Raw genomic sequence first — 7,182 nt, forward strand, 5'->3', positions numbered from 1 at the left:
ATCAGGGCAGTATCCGGCTGGATACGCGTACTTTCTGAAGTATCCGTGCAACGTAGCCTAAGATAGCTAATTCTGCTGAGATATTCCATCGAAGAACTGTCGGGAGAGTTCAATTAGGTGCAAGAGCACTCAAGATTAAGATAAAACTAGATGACCCATTGCGCCAATGGCGCAAAGGCCGAGAGCCAAACAAGTTTTCAAACCATACAAGTTAGAATATTTATTACATAGAGACCAACACCTACTTATATTGCCTTGTGAATGTTACTATACTACAGAATTAGGAGTGATAACATGGTGTATTCTTTGATAGCTATTTCCCCCATTCCCTCCTATTTATAGAACTGTAATACTTACAGAAGTACATTGGTTAACAGATCACACTTCTACACAAACAAGTAAATGCATAAGATGTTTATATCAGGGAATAACCTTTGCAACGTTAAGTAAAAGGTTTCATATGAGATATATTGATAAGCGGTAACATATGACCAATAAGCATGTGATGTGTTCCACTATTTAGTTTCAATCACAAGAAGTTCCAGGTACCCATCAATTTCATATAAGCATTTTGGAAAGTCTCAAAAAATGTGCACCACTAATTAACACATGCAACCATTCTTACATAGCGAAGGCAAAGCTTCAATTACTTTCAGTAGCTTGAAACTCAGAAACTCAGAAAGCATGATTTGTTATCAGTCCTGTACAAGACTCATTTAATTTTGAAACCTTCTCATGCTTGAAACCATCTATGTAGAAACTGAAACATCACTGTGCACAGAGGTTATCGTTCTACTGAGTCACCGGACGAATAAACACATATCACCATGATCAAGGCCTCGACCAAGCGACATGTCTTTTAGAAAATATATGTAGAATCTCCCGTCGTCGGACTTAGTCCCCCGAAATGCGGAGACCTAGAGACATAAAAACAAATTAGCACCACATAGTTAATGACAGAGAACCTATCAATGAAATTCCATCTAAGCCACCGAAATTTACCAGTTGCGCCAATGACTCAAGTACCTGATTTAAAACAATATTTATCTGCTTAGCATTTGGTACCGACATTTTTTCCACAGAATAACATCACAAGTTTTAGGATGCCTTTTCTAATTGAAGACGTAAAATCCCCGCTTACATCATGGACTATAACAGTGTCCCTTTGACTAATATATATGTAATAATATTAATGTATGAACATGTATATCATACCAGTGTGCCTCTGCTAGTTAACTACCCTTTATTATAAGTGTGCAACAAGCATTACCCTTTGCATATATAAATAGTAAGCAGGCGATCTGCTGGATTCTATAACCCATATATTAAAAATAAAATCCTTTATCGTAAGCAGCTACCATTGGTTTGGGCATACATAAACAATAAGCAGGTGGTATACACTGAATTCTGGAACACCCGCATTAATTATCTGTGCACTTAGCCTTCCCTTATCAGCAAGCAGCAAATATTCTCTCAAAGAAGTAATCTCATGTATTGCAAAAAGCTAAGATAACTGGGCACATCCCACACACGTTGATATTAACCAACATGCACATATTTGTCCTAAAGCAGTAAGCATGAAGCAAACCAATCATAAGCACTAACAGGAAAAACCTTCTCATGTCTCCCAACAGTTCAAAAAACCTTCAGGAATGCCTGCTAATTAGCAAGGCCATGTTCTAGCGTACAAAGAAATTATTTCCATCCAGTATATAATGCAGAAGCAAGTAGACATAGTATAAGTTCCAACGATAATGTCATACCTATAGCAGAGACATAGCCTCAAGAAACGATGTCCATAGTAAAAAAAACCATTGCAGCAGAAACCGGAAGCCAACATCAGTGTGGTTCATAAGAAGAGGAAGCCATTCTGTTCATGCCTAGCACAACAGCAAATTGAAGAGAACCTACATTACATGGCATAAAATCCAGTTAAGAAGAAAATCTAATGTGATATGTAACTATATGGATACACTCGAGTTGTTATAATTACTTAGGAATTTTGAATGGAAAATTTAAGAAAATAATTCAAATTATTGCTTTTCCTATAGGGGCCCTATAACCAGAATATAGCTGCACAGAAGATCACCAGGTAAAAAAACTTTAGTAGATTCATGAAAAGCAAATGCCAAGATAAAAGGTCTGACATAACTGTCCAGATTTTGTATCTACCAGTCATATATATAGAAGCATTTTACCTCTATAAAAAACATTTTAATGGTGGAGTAATCAATCTAAACAATTTTAAATTAAAAACAAAATATCTAAAGACTAAGCTCTAGTTCATGTATTTTAGAGAAGTTCAGTTCGGCGAAACTACGGAAGCAAAGGTCTGAAGATATCAATACACGTCGAACTATGTATTTCCATCAGCCTAAAAATTCTGAGAATTACATGGTACCAATACACGTCGAACTCTGTTAAAGCGGTATAGTTACAAGGCCAGAAAGGCGGTTCAAGTAACGATGCAGGGTGCTGAACAGACCTGCTTCAACTTCTTCAGAGATTCTTCTGCATCTGCTAGCTTCTCTGAAACTGTATTCTCAAGATCAGAAGAGTAACCTTTTCCTTCTTCCATGTTTCAGAGGTAGTATTTGAGTGTGAGCAAAGTGCCTTCCACACAGAAGAACTGTTGAAAAGACAAGTAACAGCAAGATCTTTCCTACACAAGCAACAGCAAAGAATTGTTGAGAGTATCGTCAAATTTAAAATTTCTGAGCTTTTATGACAAATTTTGACCCAAAAAAAGTTCTCAGAATTTTTAAAATTTTCACAGATCGTCAACCATACCAGGTGTAGCAATCTGGGAAAGTTTCAACCCATTTGGTCTAGCACGTTGAGAGCATAGTCAAAATTAAAATTAAAAAAGTTCTCCGTTTTTTTTTAATTTTCACAAATATACCTACCAAATGTACTAATCTGGGAAGTTTTACACAAAAAATATGAATAATTCTTAGAAGGAAGGCAGTGGTAAGCGAATAAATTTCAGTTCAAATCGGCATTGTTCCAAATATCGGCCAGTTAGGCATCTCGGTCAGTTAATCGCTACTCGGTTGGTCAGCGAATTCGCCTATTTATCCCTACTCAGCACCCGGCCAATATGGTACCAATTACCGATATCCTGAATGTTGCAAATCGGGTATCTAAACTATTCTCTCAGCAGTATAATTGCATTCTTATAGAAAAGAAAGCAAGTAAAAAGTAGGAGGTACTTTCTAGAAAGCAGCAAGATTGAAGTATACACTGATTTATTTGTAAGATGTATCTTTATTATATTCAGCATATAACATGGTTGACAACAATAGGGGGCAGAAATAAGTATTGCTAGAGCTTTGAACAAAAGCTAATTACTATAGCTCTGTATTGTTGCATGTTGTTATCTGAATTCAGTAAATCTACTATGCTTGTGCTCTTTAGGAAACATCTCCAAAGATTTGCAGCAATTTCAGTATAACATCTCCAGGTTTTTGAAGTCATGTTCATTATTATTCTTTCGTATAGAGTTGTTTACTAATTTCAGTTCTTCTTGAAACATCACACATCACTGGCTACTGCTTCTTTTCCAAAATGGGAATGCGCCAAAAATACATAGCCTAAAATTACATAATACAACCTTGATCGACAGTTTGCAAGAAGAACTTCAGAAAAGAAGGGAATATTAAGAAAAAAAGAAACAGAGAAATATTGTAATGGTTACGAAGTTGTCTTTCTGAATGTGATCAGCCCTTCTAAGGTAATATTGCAATATGCAAGGTGCACAACACCTTGTAAGTTGCAGAAACACATATGGGGATCTTAAAAAAACTCAAACCTTCGAAGCACTGTCACTATCTAAATAGTAAATTCTAATTCTTGGGAACTTAGAAAGATAAAATCAGTGCTGACATGCCAGTGGAGAGCATAGTGAACACAATAGTGCTTAAGAAATTTGTCTGCGATCTTCTCTAGATATGGTTATAACATCACCTTGCATGAATACATCATGGCATAGTTGAGGGCATTGGACAATCTCTACATGCACTGGGTGGTCTATTTAATGTTCTTAAAGGATCCATGTCAAAAGATAAGAATTTGACGGTATAAGTAGAAGAACACATGTGTAGTTATTGACAGAAACAGAGAAGTAACTATAATCCAAACAATGCTTCAGCAAGAAAACATACTTGCTCTTAACTGGACAGCAGTCATTGCTCGCGAAGTGTTGTTGGCCATCTGAAGAGCAGGTGCGGGAGAGAGACGAGTGGCGGCCTAATTTTGGCTGTCATAAGGGTCGGGATCCGCCTCCCTTAGCTTCTTCACATCGAGGACTGGCCTGAATTTATTTGGGTGTCGGTACCCTGACTCTTGGAATGTAACAAAGAATCAATGGATTAGTAACAAAACTAACTGATTGTAGCTTGCATACGTTATATGTACTCACTATTTTACTGAGACATATCAACACTATAATGCAGAAAATGCATGCAGATCAACATAACTGCACAAAAACCACCCATGCATGACACTGAAAATTGTACGAGAGGCTAGAGCTATTTTGTGCTGATCAAAACAATATATATTCAAGGAAATCTGTATTTATACATGGATAATATCTAACTTGAAAGGCCAAATTAGATTTAGGACATCAAACTATGGCCTGTTTGAGAACACCAAACTAAACTCCTGCCTGTTCAATTCAGAAGACGAAAAAGCTTCAGCTGGTACAACATCAAAGCGATTTTTGCAGAGTTAGAGAATTTCATTGCCGTGAATTAGTGGACAGCGAGATTTAGGCATGTTTTCCATTGGAATTAACGGCACTCTTTAATCCTCACGGTCATCCAGATGTATATAGTACATACCAATCTAGCATACAACTGTATGGCCCAGCTTGAATCATATGGGATGATGAAATACATTAGGCTATGGATATGACGAACCTGGAAAAGATAGGTAAATAACACAAATGATTACCTGCAGGCTGCATCGTCATTCATACTTGACCACTTAAATCTTGGAGGCTGTCATCCATGCTGATGCTTGGCCCTTGTCATCCAAGCCGTCTCTATCTTGGATGGCCGACATGGAGAAAGGGGCTGGAGGAGGAAGATGGAGAAGCCGTGGATCCGAGGCCTAGATTGGGGACGAATTAGCCTTCCTATATTAGACACCAATTCATTGACTAAAAAGAAAGTGGCGAGAGAAATCCATACCTGATGGATAGTACAGAATGGGATGAAATCATATGTCCCCAGCAAAGCATCTCCATAGAAGAGGTAAAGAGAGTGGGGCGGGGGCAGATGGCCGTCGCTCCCGCTCCCGTGGTCTCGACCGCCACCTATTTAGGCTATTGCAGCCCGCATCGCTCGATTTTGCTGCGTCCCTTCTTCCTCCTTCAGACCACGGCCAGGCAGAGAGAGATCGAGGAGATGGATGACGAGGGTAGCCAAACCCTAGCCACATGAGCTCCTTCCTCCTCCACGGCCAACACAGCATGGCCGGCTGCTGCTCCCCTCCTTCTGCCGAGTCTGGATCGAGGCCGCGCTCGTGGAGGCAGAGCACGGGACGACCGCATCTGGGCCACCACGCGACACGGACGAGACGCGGCTGGCTATTGCCCCCTTGTCCTGCCGAGCCGCTCCTCTGCTCGAGCTCAAGGTGGCTATGGCGACGAGGCGGAGAACAAGGGTTGGAGGTCGCTGGTGGCCAGTGAGGGCGAGGCGAGGCCCTGGCGCGGCGGCAGCGGGAGAGGAGGCGGCGGCGGGGGTCGCGAGGGAGTGGAAGGAATCGAGGATGACGTGAGAGGGGCTGACGAGGGAGATATTTTCATCTTCGTGGCTAATTCAATCGCACCGAAACAAGGCGAAACCCACCTCATGAGGCCCACCCGCCATCGACTCTTGAAGCAGCCCCAAACGTAAAAAAAGACCAACGGCTGACCAGACGCCAGCAGTCAAAAAAAGCACTGTTACTGCTCGAGTAACTCCATCGTGTTCAATTCAATGCAGTACATCACCTCAACCTTCGATCAACATGTGCCAAGAAAAAAAAACAAGTTATTTGTATTGGGCCACATAGCCCGCCAGGCCTTTTCTGGGTCGCGCGTAAGAAAAACAGCTACGTTGGGGATCAAACACAATGACCTCCTGTCCTACGGAACGATACAACAACCAACTAAGCAAAGTTATTTTATGTATAATATCTTACGGTTTATATACAAGCAAGCCTCCTGTATTATCAGCAAGTCGCCTAAAAAAGAATGGTGAGAGAGCGGACAACCTAACAGCTCTGGCGATTAGGGTTTCAGCGAACTAGACGGCGCCCGCAGGACTAAAACCGGCGGTGCGCACCAGTGATTCCACGGTGAAGATGGCGACATCTGCTCGTGGCAATGGTCGGGCTTCGGATCCAGCCTCCCCCCGGACGGCTAGGACTCAGCTCGAAGAGGAACTTGGAAAACTTGGGATCACCGACGAGGAAGCGACTCCGTTGGTGGTCGACGACATGGATGAAGGCAAACCGGAGAAGTGGCTTTTGGCGGGGAGGGTTTTGCACCGACACCCCCTACACATCCAGACCATAACCAATGCGCTTCGGCCAGCTTGGGGAAACCCTAGAGGGCTCCAATTCCGATCTATGGGAGAGAATACCTTTGTGGCAGAATTTGAATCCCAGCGAGATCGTGATAGGATCTGGGATGGATCTCCATGGCATATCAGCAAGAACGCGGTGATTCTGGCAGAGTTCAGGGCACTCGGATCTGTTTTGCCCCAGCCCGGGACCAAGAGATGAGCACGGGGAGCTACAGTTCGGCCCCAAACTTAGAGCACCTGAAGAGAAGAAGAAACCCGTCTCTGGCGAGAGCTCGTCTAAGGATCAGAACACACGTACGAGCAGTCAGAGGGAGTCAAGAAACTCTTCCAATGCAGGCAAGGAACATGTTGAGGTGACCTCTCCTCTAAAAAACAAGTCACATACTAACAAGAGGAAAGAGGTGCCAAAGCAAGTTTACCGGCCAGTTGCAAACCGTCAGCTTCTCCTAACCGACGGAAATAACCCATCTAGCAGTGTCATCCGTGAGGGAACCCCATCGGGAGGAGAAGGCCAAGAGTTGTCTGATGATGACATTGAGCGAGATGCAAAGAAAAAGAGACCTACACCTGAGAATTCGGTGGAGGCTGCGGTGCAGCCCTGCCGGGCCCA

General features: G+C 42.2%; 1 long non-coding RNA gene across 2 annotated transcripts; it reads right to left on the reverse strand.

Annotated features, from left to right (window-relative positions):
- Positions 1-539: 539 nt before the first annotated feature.
- Positions 540-5,844, reverse strand: LOC125521499 (uncharacterized). Of its 2 annotated transcripts, none has more exons than XR_007289311.2 (6): positions 5,193-5,844; positions 4,954-5,112; positions 4,164-4,337; positions 2,486-2,662; positions 1,764-1,907; positions 540-917 (listed from the first exon to the last, which is right to left on the reverse strand). It is a non-coding gene; the product is annotated as an uncharacterized LOC125521499 (long non-coding RNA). The 2 variants fall into 2 exon arrangements; XR_007289310.2 differs by having other exon boundaries at positions 4,164-4,343; positions 5,193-5,842.
- Between the last annotated feature and the right edge of the window lie 1,338 nt (positions 5,845-7,182).

This window comes from Triticum urartu, chromosome 7A (genome assembly GCF_056163025.1).
Source record: "Triticum urartu cultivar PI428250 chromosome 7A, HENAU_Tu73, whole genome shotgun sequence".
Taxonomy (NCBI): Eukaryota; Viridiplantae; Streptophyta; class Magnoliopsida; order Poales; family Poaceae; genus Triticum; species Triticum urartu.